Source organism: Coenobita brevimanus, chromosome 29, assembly GCF_032717465.1.
Source record: "Coenobita brevimanus isolate Jiangsu-jjx chromosome 29, ASM3271746v2, whole genome shotgun sequence".
NCBI lineage: Eukaryota > Metazoa > Arthropoda > Malacostraca > Decapoda > Coenobitidae > Coenobita > Coenobita brevimanus.
In genome coordinates this window covers 3939206-3956031 of record NC_136982.1, presented here as the reverse complement: position 1 = coordinate 3956031, position 16826 = coordinate 3939206, and the positions used below count along the sequence as shown (strand labels likewise).

The following is a 16826-nucleotide window of genomic DNA, read 5'->3' as shown; positions in this document are numbered from 1 at the left end:
TCATTTTGCTTTTTACTTTTATCCCTTTTCTTTTCGAAATTTGTTTTACTGAAGTATGTATCCATTTTGTAATACTAAATGAACAGAGTATGTACTTACAGAGTATGTACACTTTCCCCGTGCTGCTGTAGTATAAACAAACCACCAGCTGACTCAATGCATCGTGGTTCTTTGTTCTGTTTGAACCAGTCTTATTTAAACTTATTATTTCTTTTCCTTTTAATAATGAAAAATCATTTAGTCTAACCTGGTACAGAGCTTGACTCATTCAAAGATACTAATTCAGGTATTGCCACTGGCCGTGTTGGTCTGGTATGGAGCGCCGGTGATGGACGTCTACTTCCGATGATTCCCTCTTAGGTGTGTGTGTGTCTGTGTGTGTGTGTGTGTGTATTTACCTATTTGTAGTATACAGGAATTGAGCAATGCTCGTGTTGTCCTGTCTCCATATCCACATTTATCAAGTCTACCTTTACACACATGAATGTTTTTCTCATGCACCACCTCTTTGTCTAAGTCGTTCCAAATATTTAAGAATATACCTAATTGTGATATACACGGAATGTACTATGCTTATGGGTTTCCGTTGCTGTTTCTCAATAAGTCGAATTTAACTTTAAACTCGTTTAAGTTTTTAGACTGGACGATCTCTTTGTCCAGGCTATTCCATAAGTCTATACTTCTGTAAGGAAAGCTATATTTCTTGATATCCTTCAAGCAGCTTGACTTTTTCAATTTCATTCCATGTCCTCTTGTTGCTCTCTTATCCCATACAAACAGATCTTCTTTGTCAATTTTATCTACTCCCACCATGGTCCTGAACACCGCAATCATGTCTCCCCTCTTTCTCCTTTCCTCTAACGAAGGCAAATCCAGTTTTTACAGCCTCTCTCTGTATGACAGGTCTGTCAGACTGGGGACCATCTTGGTTGCTGTTCTTTGTATTCTCTCAATCTTGTTTATATCTTTCTTTTTGTGTGGGCACCACACTACCGCTGCATATTCTAACCTGGGGCGGACCATGGCCACTATCAATTTTTTCATCATTTCCTCATCCATATAATGAAATGCTACTCTTATATTAGTCAAGAGCTTATAAGTCTCTCCAACTATCTTGTTAATGTGCTTTTCTGGTGACAAACTATCTTGGACCAGCACTCCCAAATCTTTCTCTTCTCTCCTTTTTGTGATTAATTCATTACCCAAAAAATAATTCAGTGATGGTCTCCTGGTACTTTTACCCATTTCCAATATTTTACATTTCTTTACATTAAATTTCATTTCCCACGTCCGGCTCCAATTGTGTATCCTATCCAAATCCTCCTGCAGTATTTTACAATCCTCCTCAACCTCTATCTTCCTCAAGATCTTTACATCATCAGCAAACAGACTCGCATAACTGTTCACTCCATCTACCATATCATTTACGTAAATCAGGAACATTACTGGCGCCAACACTGAGCCTTGAGGGACTCCACTTGTTACTTCCCTCCATCCAGACATCTTTTCCTTTATTACTGTCCTCATTTGTCTGTCTCTCAAAAAGTCTCTCATCCATTCCAGAAGTTTCCCCTTTAGTCCTCCTATATATTCTAGTTTCCACATTAGTCTCTTATGAGGTACCTTGTCAAAGGCCTTCTCTAAGTCTAAGTACACACAATCCACCCAACCATCTCTCTCCTGTACCACATCAATCGCTCTTGAGTAAAAGCTCAACAAGTTTGAAACACATGACCTTCCACTTCTGAATCCAAACTGACATTCAGCCAAAATATTCATCTCTTCCAGATATTTTATCCATCTGTCTTTCAGGATTCTCTCACACAATTTTGCGACCATGCTGGTTAGAGACACTGGTCTATAATTCAGGGGTTCTTCCCTGTTTCCTCCCTTGTAAATTGGTACCACATTTGCCCTCTTCCATTCTTTTGGCACTTTCCCCTCTTCCAGTGAGCATACAATTAAGCTGTGAATTTTATCCGCCAGTTCTTCTCTGCATTCCTTCAGTACCCAATTAGAAATTCCATCAGGTCCTGGGGCTTTCCTTACATCTTGAGTTTCCAGTAATTTATACACTTCCTGCACCTCCACTTTTATATCTTTCATCACCGGAACATTTCTAATCACTCCCTCCCCTTCCACAAGCTCCTTTTCTTTAGTGAAAACTGACTGGAAACGTTTGTTCATTATTTCTCCTTGCATTGCCGCATCCTTAAAGACCTCTCCATCTACTTTCAGCTTGGTGATTCCTTCCTTTTGTTTCAGTTTGCCTTTAACAAATCTATAAAACAGTTTGGGTTCATCTTTGCATTTGTCAATTATACCTTTTTCAAAATTCCTTTCTTCTTCCCTACGTATTCTTGTGTATTCGTTTCTTGTTCTTTTATATTCTTCCTTTGTTCTGTCGTTACCTCTCTTTCTCCAATTGTTCCACGCCTTATCTCTCGATTTTTTGGCTATCATACACCTTCTATTAAACCACTCCTTTTTCCTGTTTTCTTTCCCTCTTACTCTTGGTACAAATTTTTCCACTCCCAAATTATAGAGGTCTAGAAAGATATCCCACTTCCTCTGTATCTCTCTTGTTTCTCTGAATTTTCTCCAATCCGCATTTTCAAAAACGTTGCTCAATCCTTTAAAATTTGCTTTCCCAAAGTTGTATCTTCCCTGTCTATGAAGCTCGTCTCTTGGCTCGACGTTTCCTATTAACATCTGGAACTCAATGACCACGTGATCACTTTTTCCCAAAGGACAGAGATATTCCAATGATTCTATTACATCGGGTTCTTTGGTGAACAGTAAATCTAACCTTGCTGGTGTGTCCTCACCTCGAAACCATGTCTCTTCTTTGACCCATTGCGTCATCACATTATTCATTATTATATTTAATAACATAGTGCCCCACGAATCCTCGCCGCCTCCCGAGTACCATTCCTCCCAGTTCACCTCTTTACAATTAAAGTCACCCACCAAAATTATATTATTGCTTTTCTCAATTATTTTTTGCAAGTAGCTAGCCATATCTGACAACATCTCATGGTATTCGTCATCCTTCCATGCTCTCGTCTTTGGGGGAACATACACTACCGCCATATCTCTCTTAACATTCTCTCCAGTTTCTAATTTCATATATATCACTTCAGCCCTGCCTTCTCCCATTTCCACAGTATCTACATTTATGTTGTTCTTCACTGCTATCATCACTCCTCCTCCCTTGTGTTCGTTTCTGTCTTTTCTCCACAGTTTGTATTTACCATCTCCCAAATGAACATCAATATCTTCTCTTAATTTGGTCTCTACAAAGCACATGACATCAGGTTCATGTTCTCTCAAGAAATCATTAATTTCGATCCTTGTCGATATGAAACCATCAACATTAGTATATATCACCTTCAAATTATTTTTGACATTATTAGTACCTTCTTCTCTCCTACTCTCTGTCCGTACCACTTCCTCAACTTCTGATCTTTCACAACCATCCCCCCTAGTTTCCTTCACTTCTATTTCCTTAAATACCATTTCCTTACTTTCATATCCAATACTCTCCAAAAAAATGTATTACGTTCTTCCTCTGTCCTCTTATCATTTTTTTCCTTTACTTCTTCCTTTAATGATTTTAAAACTTCTCTTTCTTCTTCATTCAGATCTTTTCTTATTATAATATTTTCCATCCCCGCCTCTTTGCTTAATTTCCAGGTCACTTTAAGTATCTCATTTATTACACTTTCTGATGTAAACTTGACTCTCATTGGTCTTGTTTCCCCTTTCTTATAAGGCCCTATCCTCCTTACTTCCTCAATTTCTTTTACCCACTTGTCTCCTTCGGGGTCAATCTTGCCTAATATTCCTCTCACCATGTTCGTGTCTCTCTCGAGTCTTGCAAACCTAACCTTTTCTTCCTCTTCCCTGTTTCCAAATACTACCACACATCTGTTCCTTTCTACAGTTTCTCTCACTATTTTCTCTTTTTTCTTCAGTATTTTCACTAAATTTTCTTCCATTTCTTTCTTGTTCATTTCCCTTTCTTCCTGGATGATCTCTCTTAAGCTGACCACTTCTTTCTGTTCTTCGTCTACGTGTGCCCATTTTGCCTTATGTTCTTCTAATACATTACTCACGTTCTCCGTTTTATTAGTACTCTCTTCAAGTTTCCTCCTCAGTTCAACATTTTCCCTCTTCAAATTCCTAATCTCTTCATTGGCTGTTTCGTTGAACTGGATTAGACTCTGTATGGTGGTTTCCGTATTTCCTGATACATCCTTTATCACTAGATTCTCTACTTTTTTTTCGAGTTCACTAATCCTCATAATTAATGTTTTCACCAGGTCCATGACATTAGTATTAGCATCAAAACCTTGAAATTCCATTCCCTCATTGTTTACATTTTCGGCCATGTTTAATGTAAAGTACCTAAACAGCTGTTACCGAATAAGCCACAAACATTCATGTATACTATTGCCAACAAATCTTTACATTTTTGGTAGTCTACTAACTTTCATTATTTTAAATTTAAAGAAAGACCCTAGGAGACAGGACAGACAAAATTCCTGAAACTACTCAAGGTTAGGAGTGATGCCTGGGACGTCCGCTGTGTGTGTGTGTGTGTGTGTGTGTGTGTGTGTGTGGTGAACTAGTTCTCTGATCCAGAACCTGGACTGACCCAGAGATGTGTCATGTTTCCATGGTTGTTCAATATACTGTAGATATGGATGGCATCAAAAAATATATAGTCCAGTCTCGTTATGTGACAGGGTTGCATCAGATGAAGACCTTTCATAAAGATTTATTGCAGAGCAAGGTCATATAACGGGTTCAACAGGGTTAGGGAGGCTGGCTTCGACCACGAAACCTAAAATGCCCCCTTAAAACTGCCATCCACCTAAAGTTTGTCCTATGTTTGTACAAGTCATCACCAAGGGTCTCTGCCGAGGCTGGGGAGCAGTTGGCGAGCCTGGATGATCACTCCACACAAAAAGGTATGGTATCATTTCACTTATTATCACAGTGCACTAAGTAATGAAAAGTAAGGCAGTGTGAAAGGGGAAATAGTAGGGGAGTGAAAGATAGGAATAATAGATTGTTGGTGGAGAAGAGAGAGAAATTGAAGAGATGGAAGGAGCACTTTGAGGATTTGTTGAATGTAAAGAGTGAGAGCAGTGCGAGTATAAGTGGTTGGGGAATGGCTGGGAGAAGAAGAGATGAGAGGAGGGAGGAAGAGATCAGTAGGGCGGAAGTAGTGGAAGCAATGAAGACGATCAAGATAGGAAAGGCCCCAGGAATTGATGGAGTGTGTGGTGAAATGCTGAAGTATGGTGGTGAGATTGTAGTGAAGTGGATATGGAAGTTGTGTAGATTGGCTTGGGATGAGGGAAAGGTTCCGGAGGACTGGAAATCAGGTATAACTGTTCCTTTATACAGAACAAAGGTCAAGGGGAGAGAGAAGTATGTGGTAACCATAGGGGTATTTACCTTCTTAGTATGACTGGAAAAATATATGGTAGAATACTCATTGACAGGGTTAGGTATATAACACTAACAGAGGAGCTAGTTGGAGAAGAACAAGGGGGATTTAGGAAGGGAAAAGGGTGTGTAGATCAGATATTTGTTCTAAGATGTTTAGTGGAGAAGTATCTAGAGAAGGAAAAGAAAGTGTATGCTGCCTTCATGGACTTGCAGAAAGCATATGACAGAACAGATATGCAAGGTATGTGGAAGGTATTAAGAATATATGGAGTGGAAGGGAAATAGTTGAGTGCTGTGAAGAGTATGTACGGAGGAGCTAGGGTTATTGTGCAAGTCGATGGTGAGCTGAGTGAGTTCTTTGATCTAAATGTGGGACTGAAACAGGGTTTTGTGATGTCTCCATGGCTGTTTAATATATACATGGATAGGGTTGTAAAGGAGATGCAAGGCAGGGCAGTGGATGTGGGGGTGGCTCTAATGAATGAGGGTGAGATGTGGAAGATTCCGGTGTTGCTGTTTGCTGATGATACAGTATTGTTTAGTGAAGATGAATGGTAATTGCAAGGTTAGGTAAATGAATATGGGATAGTGTGTAGGAAGAGGGATCTGAAAGTTAATGTAAACAAGAGTAAGGTTATGGTGTTTGAGAGGAATGAAGTCACAGAATGCACAGAGAGGTTGGATGGTAGGGATATGGAGAATATGAGTGAATTCAAGTAACTGGATAGCGTGAAGAGTAAGGATGGAACTTTTGGGGATGAGGTGCTTTAAAGGGTACAGCAGGGAAGGAAGATTGTTGATTCACTGAAAGCAGTGATGAGAAATAGGGAGGTGAGTATGGAAGTTAAGAAGTCACTGCATGATAGTACTGTGATCCCTACCCTGATATGGAAGCAAGACATGGACCTTGCTAGAGGGGAACAGGTCAAGAGTGAGAGCAGTGGAAATGAGTTACCTGAAAGGAGCATGTGGAGTGACATGGAGGGACAGGTTGACAAATGAAGAAGTGAAGGAACATTGTGGGGTGGATGTGGAAGTGGTTGAGAAGATTACGAGAAATACTCTGAGGTGGTTATGACATAAGGAGAGAATGTAGGTGACATGGAGAGAGGGAAAGGGAGGGGAAGACCGAGGATGAGGTGAAGGGATGGAGTTGAGTGGGGTGGAGTGAGTTGGCGGGAGGGTAGTCAAATGGTGAGTAACAGAGCGACTTGGAGGCGTTTTGTCTGCGGCCACCCTTTGCGGCACTAGGACGTCAGGCTAGAGATAGACAGACTATTTGTTAAGCACTTGCTCTGTTATCTGGTGACAGCAATGGTATTTCAGCGGCCTTTCATGCACAAATGAAACAAAAGGCAGACAACCACTGAATGTATCAGGTGGTCATCTTGCCTCACTCAGCTGACTAGAAGCCTGACCAAGGGATAGTGGTTACATATGGCTGACACGATTTCCAAGTAACAAATTTCAGCATTTCACATACAAAAAGGTTCTTCACATTATAAACACACTGCACTATTTGTTAAGCACTGCACTGTCATCTCATGAAAGGCAGACAATCAAAATGAATGTTAACACTAGGTGGCTGCCTTGGCTTGCAAGCATCACTGCATCCACTTAAGATTCTAGGAGGTGACCATCAAAAATATCATTCTAGTGAAACTGTTACAAATTTTTTAACATTACACAGAAAGAGGGTATAACTTTTGAATTACTATTCAAGTGTCACATAATGAAGTCGTTTAACAAGACCAGATTGTACAAGAATTGTTGTTATTGTTGTTAATGCTGAACCCCAGTCTGTCTGGCTGAGCATACCCATTGACCACTGGTAAGCAACTGTCTCTATGTGGCCATATCATAGATTCTTGACAACAATGAAGTTCTGTGAGCCTTGGTGTGATATGCACTCTGCAGTGCTACATTATGTGTCATGCTGAGTGGGCCTATTCCAAATGCAAGGCATGTGTCATCTGTGAGTCTATGCAGCCCAAATCTAAGCTTGCAACTCAGGAGAGCTAGGTCTATCTATCTATCTATCTATTGCTTGACATCTTAATCCCATAAAGGGTGGCCACAAACAAATTGCCTCCATGTTGCTCTGTCCCCCACCATTTCACTGTCCTTCCCCCAGTTCATCCCACTTCTCTCATATACCTCTCCACTCGATTCCTCTATCTCATCCTTGGCCTCTCCCTCCCTCACTCCCTTCCACCTCACTCACATACACTTTCCTCATTAGTCTCTTGCTCTCTGTCCTCTCCACGTGGCCAAATCACCTCAATGTATTTCTCCTAATGCTTTCTATCACATCCAAATCCACACCACAATGCACCTTCACTTCCTCATTTGTCAGTCTGTCTCTCCATGTAACTCCAAATGCTCCTCAAATAACCCATCTTTACTGCTCTCACTCCTTGATTTGTGACCTTCCAACAAGGTCCAAGCTTCACTTCCATATGTTAGAGTTGGTATCACTATACTGTCATGCTGCGACTTTTTACTTCCATGATCATTTCCCTGTTTCTTATCGCTGCTTTCAAAGAACCAGCAACTTTTCTTCCCTATTGTACCCTTCCAAGCACTTCGCCCTCTTAAACTTCCATCCTTACTCTTCACACTACCCAAAAACTTAAATGCACTTACATTTTCAGTTTCATCACCCAACATCACCGTACATCCAGTGACTTAATTTCTCTGAGACAATAACCTAACTCTTCCCTACATTCACCTTTAGAATCTGCTTCTTACACACTCCTCCAAACTCAATCACCAAGCCTTGCAGTTCCCCTTCATCTTCACTTAACAATACAGTATCATCTGCAAACAACAATACAGGGAACTGCCAAATGCTGCCCTCACTCATTAGAGATGCTCCAACATCCACTGCCCTACCTTGTATCTCTTTTATAACCCCATTCATACACAGAATGAATAACCATGAAGGCCTGACAAATCCCTATTTCACTTCCCCTGCACAAGTGTCCACTAGAGCATTGCAATTCTCACCCATTTCTGCAGGTACACCCCACTCACCAACTACTCCATCCACCTTCATATTCCCTACGTTTCTATTCACGTCTCCAATCAAAAACACTCATTTCTTTCAAACTTTTCCATGCATACTTCCAACATTTTCCCAGAACTCTTCTTTCACTCCACTTGCACAATCTTACGTTGGCACAAACACCCACACACACACACAATTGCCCACATTTGTTGTCCTACTTTCAATTTAACCCACACAATCCTTTAGCCAAGTGATCCATAATTTCTTATATTCTCCTTCCATCTCTTGCACACAACAATATACTCCTTCTTCTGCCCTCTCATTCTCACCTACTCCTGCGCATATACCCCATCCATAGTCCCACTCTCTCACCTCTCCATTTGATCCCAGTTATTCCATGTATGTCCACTTTTGCACCTTCAAGCACCTGGACAATCTCTCTCTCTCTTTCACCTCATCATTTGTATCCCTTACATTTCATGTCCCAATCTGCACCATGTCCTTTGTTCGGTCCTGTTGGTCAGTCCTGGTCAGGGGCTTCATGTTTGTATTTTTAGTTAGTTGTGTTACAGGGAGGAGCACTAACCCTCCGCCAACCCACTTGCTGTCACATAAGGAACACGTGTTGGTTGGTTAGGTTACCACCCAGCATTGTACATGATATCCTGGTTTACAGGAAATCATTTGGCTTGCTAGTCAATGTGAAGCTACCCTAGAACAGAGTACCACTACACTAAATGGGTGGATGATTGGTCCCCCCACCTACAAAATGTTTTAAGCCTAGCCAAGTGTATTGAATCAGCATAGTAGTGGCCTGCAGTCCAAACTGACTCAGGTTCAAATCCCAACTAGGGCAGGGAACAGTTTAAGAATTCGAATTTCATAAAAGCAGACTTTACTGATCCACCAGAAAATAACACAATTAATACCAATATACCAGTCCTGTACGAGACAGCCCTAGCATGTATTCAAAATAGACAGTGGGTGTTAACATCAATGTGGTGCATGGTATGTAGGAGAACTACTGGGCCTTAGGAGCAGGCTGTGAAGCCAATGCCCAGAGCCAAACACATCACAAAACACAATCAGCTCTTCTTAAGGATATCTTTGATGTTTGGATGTTGGGGGGGTTATAATATAGTGTTCTGACCGAGATGCTGTACTGCCGTGCAAGTGAAATGGGTAAACAGATGTTTCTTCAGTGCAATGTGGGATTGTCTAGGGGCAGGATGCTGCAGAGGGTCTTGCAATGCTTGCGTGGTGATTATTTTCTGTGTCCAATAGTGTTGTGCGGATCTGTCATTTAATGGCAGGGTGTTGTGCATTAGTACAGGCTGCCGCATAGAACTGTGTGCCTCTCATATCAAGATACTCTCTGTATGGGCAGATTTTATTTACAAAGTGAAAGTGCAACCAGTGTTCATGTACAGAGCACTGTTCTGTATGGTATGCAAGGTGCTACAACAAGTTTAAGATGGGATAAGATTTCGGGCCCATACTGAGGAAGAGTAGAACATCAATGATATGATACTCTCCTTGTAGCTTAGAGGGAATGTTTCTTATTGTTGCCCAAAGACTGTCCCTGTAGGTGCCTTGAGTGTGTTGACTTGGGGGGATGCACTGCCTCTTGGTGTCTTGTATGTGGTCCTTGAAGTACAGTCTGCCATATGTCACTCCAAGGATCTTACTGCAAGGGGTGTGTGGCATAAGTACACTGTTAAGTGTGATGTTAGGATTGTACCTATGCTCATGAGTACTCTAGTGATGGGTGTGGTCATGGATTTGGCTGGAATGACCATCAGCCCACTGTCCTCAACCCATGCCTGAAGTGTTTTCAGGCAGTTTTGTTGCAGTGTACAGACTGTGGCTACAAAGTAACATTGGATATTGCAGTAATGTAGCCTACACATAAGGTAATGTTTCTGGGTAACTGGAATGTGGAAATACCATGCATGTAATGCCTGAAGAGAGTAGCTAAAAGAACTGAGTCCTGAGGAACTCTGTTCTGATGATAACTGGCCCTGGAGTGTAACATGTTCTTTATCTACCAGATAAGTAGATGGCAAGGCAGCATCTGATGGTGTTCTCCTTGTCTGCAATATTTATTCAGGTGATATGTTTGTATCAGGGATGGCATCAAAGACTTTACCAACATCTATCGTTGTGATAAGTGTACACTGTACAGATCTTGCAGAGCCGATATCATCAGATGTGTGTTGTGGGGTGGTTAGCAAGGTGTCTGTGGAGCATAATACTCCACAGCCATGTTGTGAGGGAGCAAGAGAATAATGAAGTGTGATTTTGTTAAGGAGGAAAATATGGAAGCTGAAAAACCAAGTAGTAAGGGATGCCTTCTATAGCGAGTTGAGGAGAGTGGTAGCTGAACAGGGAGCCATAGACAGAGGCGTTAATGAACAGTACAGAGCCCTCAAGAACAATCTCTTGAGAGTTACTGATGTAACATGCGGCTGGACAAGAGGACCACCAAGACATAAAGTAACTTGGTGGTGGAATGAGGGTGTAGAAGCTGCAATTAAGGAGAAAAGAAGGCTTTTCCGGGAATGGAAGAAGGGTGGTAGCAAAGAGGAATATTTGGCTGCCAAGCATAGGGCTAGGAGAGAGGTATACAGGGCAAAGTCTGAGTCACAGAGACAATTACTTGATAACCTAAATCATGGGGAAAGGAAAAATATATTTAGGGTGGCAGGTCAGGTGAAGAGGGATAATCGGGATATCATAGGTGAGCAGTGTGTGAAGAATGATGAAGGAAGGGTAGTGGTGAACAGTGAGGATATTAAAGATGCATGGAGAGAGCATTATAACCGGTTGTTGAATGAGGAGTTTGACTGGGACAGGGAAGGTTTGGAGCCAGCAGATCCAGTGTCTGGCCCTTGGCCTTTGATTGATACTGCTACTGTGAGTGAAGCAATAGGCAGGATGAGGGTGGGGAAGGCAGCAGGTGTGTCTGGGTTGACTGCCGAAATGTTGAAGGCCTCAGGCGATATAGGGGTGAGTTTAGTCACTGACCTGATAAATAGGATTATTTATGAGTGTGTTGTCCCAGATGATTGGCTGAAGAGTGTAATTGTAAATGTGTATAAAGGGAAGGGTGATGCCCTGGAAAGAGGGAATTATAGAGGTATAAAGCTTTTAGATCAGATAATGAAGGTAATGGAGAGAGTTTTAGAAGGTATGATTAGAGAAAGAGTGAATATTGATGAGATGCAGTTTGGGTTTATGCCAGGTAGGGGGACCACTGATGCCATATTCATTGTTCGACAGCTTCAGGAAAAATATATTGGTAGGAGAAGGGATCTTTATTTTGTTTTTGTTGATTTGGAAAAGGCCTTTGACAGAGTCCCTAGAGAGGTGGTGAAGTGGGCAATGAGAAAGCTTGGCTTGGAGGAGTGGCTGGTTAGGGTGGTTATGGCCATGTATGTGGGTGCTCACACCCAGGTGAGAGTGAATGGAGATTTGAGTGATGAGTTTTCCGTGAATGTTGGTGTGCATCAGGGGTCAGTCTTGAGTCCCATGTTGTTTATCATGGTACTTGAAGCCCTTTCACGTGACTTTAGAAACGGACTCCCGTGGGAGTTGTTGTATGCTGATGATTTGGTGTTGATTGCAGAGAATGAAAGGGAGGCGGAGGAAAGGTTTAGGAAGTGGAGAGATGGTATGGGGCAAAAGGGTTTAAGGGTAAATGCAGATAAAACAAAAGTGATGATATCTAGGGTTGGTGGCGGTACTGTCAAAGACGAGGGAGAGTGGCCATGTGCAGTTTGCCACAAGGGCGTGGGAAGTAATTCCATCTTGTGCGGTGTGTGTGATAAATGGGTGCATAAGAGATGTAGTGGTATCAGAGGTAGACTGCGAGATAATGCTGATTTTATGTGTACGGCGTGCCGGGGTGAGCAGGTGGAGATCGTCAGACGTGAAAGAATTGAACTTGCTGGTGAATCTCTTGAGTGTGTGGAAGAGTTTTGTTATTTAGGAGACATGTTGTGTGCTGGAGGTGGGGCTGGAGCTAGCTCTGTGGCTAGGGTGAGAAGTGGTTGGAAGAAGTTCAGGGAGCTCTTGCCTCTCCTGACATTGAGGGGGCTCTCCCTACGTGCTAAGGGGTCTTTGTATGCAGCGTGTGTTAGGAGTGTAATGCTGTATGGCAGTGAGACCTGGGCAGTGAAGGAGGAAGACATTCGCCGGCTCAGACGTACAGAAATGACAATGATTAGGTGGATGTGCAGTGCGTCCCTGCGTCCAAGGCCTGGAGGGGCTGGGTTTACAATGGAAGAGTTGAGAGGTAGGATGGGACTGGAGTGTATTGGTGTTGTGATGAGGAGAGGTAGATTAAGGTGGTTTGGACATGTGGAGAGGATGGGGGATGATAGTTGGGTGAGGAAGGTGAGAAGTGTTAATATTGGGGGTGGGGTTATGAGGGGTAGACCGAGAATGACATGGGACGAGGTCATTAAGTGTGACCTTAGGGTTAAGGGACTGAACAGGGAGGCTGCAATGGATCGTGCAGCATGGAGAGCCGCCATTAGGTGACCAAGGCCGACACATGCAAGCATGTTGGAGCCTTTAAAAACGAAAACGAAAACGAAAACGATTAGACACTCCATTATCTTGGATGGCATCCTGAGTAGTGTTATGGGCCTGTACAATGAAGTGTGTTGAATCGTGTTTGGTTTCAGTATAGTGATGAGTATTTCATGTTCCAGATACATACACGGTAAACTCTCAATTATCCGGTGTGATTCAGTCAACCCCTATGGCAGATATTGCACATTGCCTCCCCTCCGCTCATTGGCTCAGCATTCGGTGTCAAGCCAAATAATGTGTCTCATCCCTCTATCCTAAAAACTTTCCCATGAACAAAAGATGAAAATTAAGCATTGAATACAATACAGTATAGATACAGCACTGTAATATATTACAAGTGTACTATGAACTCACCTGGTGTTGGCATCGATGGAGGGTAATGTTGTACACCATGCAGTTCGGTACAGTGCACTTAGTCACTATAGAGCATTAGGACACGAAGCATTGAGAGGCCACAAGATTAGTAACTGCACTACAGCAATGAACAAGGTATGGGAGGCCAAAGAGTGGGTCATGGGGGTTTTGCCACCATGTGGTCACATGAGCAGAGCACACAGATAAGTCTTCACTATATGAGATCAACGGGAGAGAATGAGAGTGACAGTAGGTTCAGTAAGCCAGGTGGGCCGCTCCCACAATGCATTCTGACTAGCTGATGCATTGCAGGGTTTTCCTGGGTGCCAGTTGGGTCCCATCTCTGAGTCAGATAATACACCTCGCCGCCAGATATTGCATAGGATCGCTGGTTGTTTCCTGTTTTGGCACCAGATATTACTAAATTCCACTGGATATTGCACTGGGCCAGTTATTGCAATGACAGATAATTGAGAGTTTATTGTACTGTACTGGGAATGCTACAGAAGTGCACTTCAGCCGTTACTGGTATCTCTGAGGGCCTGGTTGCCATGTGGCCTAAAGTGTTTAAGATGTAGGCTGCTGATGCCATCTAGTTCTGTGCTTGTACAGCCCACTTTTCTTCGTAATGTTACATTTCTGTTCTGGAATGAAGGGGGGATATGTTGTGGTTATGCGGAAAGGACTACGTACACAAAGAAGATGTTTTTTACTGACGTTTTGTGTGTTGGTGTCTGCATAGTGATCCATGTGTATGTCTGCTTGTTCTCTGTAAGAGGGCATATGTTGGGTGCTGGAGCTGATAGTAGGATGGGTCTTAGGGTTCCTTGCTTGTAATTAATGATTCTGTTAGGTGTTTTGTAGAGATGAATGGGGTCTGCAGGGTGGCTAAGTGTGGTCAGAAAGACTTTTCCAGCTTTCTGTTTTCACTGTTAAATATTTTGTCTATTTCACTGCTTGACTGCTAAAGTCTTCTGATGATTTCTTGAGTGTGTGGAGAAGGGAAGCTGTGTTTGAGTTTGTTACACTGTTTAATGGGGTGAGCAATAGCCAGAGTAATGTCTGGGTGGCAGTGTCTTCTGCTGCATTGTGGAATATAGTTTGTCTGTGTTTACTATGTTAAATTTCATAATGTACCAGTCAGTGAGTGTTGGTGATGGGTGTGTTGTTTAGTTTGCTGAAATATGTTGTTGTTTCTTTGTGAATTTTGTCCACTCTGCTTCCTTGTAGTTTATGTAAGAGGTAAGTGAAAGTTCAGGCTTGGGGAGGATTCTTGTGGAGATGATGTTTAGGGAACAATCTGAAAGAGTCTGGGTTCTTTCCACCAGGTGGTGGTGTGAAAGTGTAGGTGAACAGAATGTGATGTCTGGAAAAGAAAGGGAGCAGTGTTTGGTGTGGGATATAGCTGTCTTGCAAGGTGTCATTGAAAATGTACAAGATGACAAACTGTGCTGCAATGTTGAGGCCTTGTTGGTTGTTCTGACTGTGTTTGTACCATGAAATGTTTTTAGTGAGCATGTCCCCAGCTATGAAAGAACTGGGTACCTGTGCCAAGGAAATATGAAGGTTGTACAATAATCCCTCAAGTATCTGACAAAGAAGCAGAGCCAAAGGCATGTCTGCAAAGTGAATCTGTCTGGATAACAGACTCCTCCCCTGGCTCCCCTTTGTACATAACCTAAATTTGAAAGCTATTGTTGATGGCCACTACAGTACACTGCACAACATTTGTTCCTGTTTTTTAATACAGTACTACTCTATCTGGTCAAGCAGACCTATAAATAACAGCTAAGAAATTACCATGGCCAAGTAGACCCATCAACCACAGACAAGCAATCACCACTGCAGAGCCATACTCGGCAATGGTATGAAAAAAATAATGAAAAAAAATGGCTACACAAGAAAAATGTAGTGGGAGCACAAAACATACTGGTAAAATGGAACAAAACCATGGTACAGTACAATAAGCTAGAATAAAATCAATGTCAACACTCATGATTCCTCGCAGGAATCATGCTGATTAACCCGCTACCTCCTTGACACTGACTGTTGCACTGGGGCTGGTGAAGCTGTTGCACTGCACAGTGCATCCCGTGTGGTTTGGTGGCGTACCCTGACAGGGTAGGGAACAACCACAAAAGCCACCACGTGTGCCGCCAAGACAACTGTCCGTGAGGAGCTCTTCACCAAATGGTCGCGGGCGGGAACTGGGAATGACCGAGGGGGATCTCTAGCAGATGCTGGGTGAATGAATGAGCCAGACAGAGCAGTGCCTCCGGGCAATTTCCACCTGGGCAGGCAAAAATGTTCACACTGCCATAATTTCCACCCGGACGCAAGCATTTTGTCTGGATAAAATGGAGGAACGTGCATATAATGGTTTACTACAGCCAGATCACAGTGTCCAGGTAATGGATCATTTGCATAATGGACGTCCGGATAATCGAGAGATTAATGTACTGCACTGGTACAGTATGGAAGGAGTCTGGAGGAATGTAAATGTTAAAAATGTTGATTTCTTGTTTATGATGAGATGACACTGAGTGACCGTATTTCGAATATGATGTCATTCTGGAAGAGTGATTGTGTTGTCTATGTTGTCTTTGTAGAGCCCAGATTTGTGAATGTAACTGATGAGGTCTCCATGGCCATCAGTTCTGACTGTACGGATGTGTTAGTAGTATCCGATGTGTGAAGTCTTATTTATGCGTAAGCTATATTTCTTATTGTTGTGTTTTTGTGGAAAGCTCTCAATTGGTATGGTGTGACAAGAGGAGTGCTTATTGATGTGCTGCATCTGTCACATACCTATGTGTTGTGGTGCTGGCTGATATTTGTAAAAGTAGGGCATGTGGTGCTGATCCATTCTCTGCAAGGATTATATTAAATACATCCAAATTCTTGATTACTGCTTGAGATATGTAGGAAGTAAACTACGCAAATACTGACTGGGGCCTGGGATTGCTCTCAATGTCCACATCAGGTATGAAGGGGAAGGAAATAACCATCAGATGATCACCATCCCTTTGTCTAAAAATGGGGGTTGGGAGCAGCTGCCCCAAGCAGATGGCATTCTGCCATGCTGCCCGAGGTCCTCCTTGCAAGACACAGGGATCAATGGGGAGGATTGGTGCCTGGACCAAAGTCACAGCTGCTTTTCCTTGCCTAGGGTGCACAGCACCACTTCAAGTAAGCTCCCCTCCAGCATCAGACATACAAGATAAGACAATGTATGTTGAAATGTCCTTAGTGAAAGAGGGGGTAGGGGGGTTAAAAATTGCCTGTACTGTTATTTGCTGATGATACTCTACTGAGTTCTTAAAAGAAGATTAGTGGCAGCTTCAAAGGCTTGGCACATAAGTCTGGAAGTGCATGCAAGAAACAAAATCTAAAGTGAACA

The 16826-nt window shown here is 42.6% G+C and overlaps 1 protein-coding gene across 1 annotated transcript in view; it reads right to left on the bottom strand.

The window, feature by feature from the left end:
- LOC145395049 (potassium voltage-gated channel subfamily KQT member 1-like) overlaps positions 1-16826 on the bottom strand; it is a 1161165-nt gene that overhangs the window by 598881 nt on the left and 545458 nt on the right. The window lies entirely within an intron of this gene.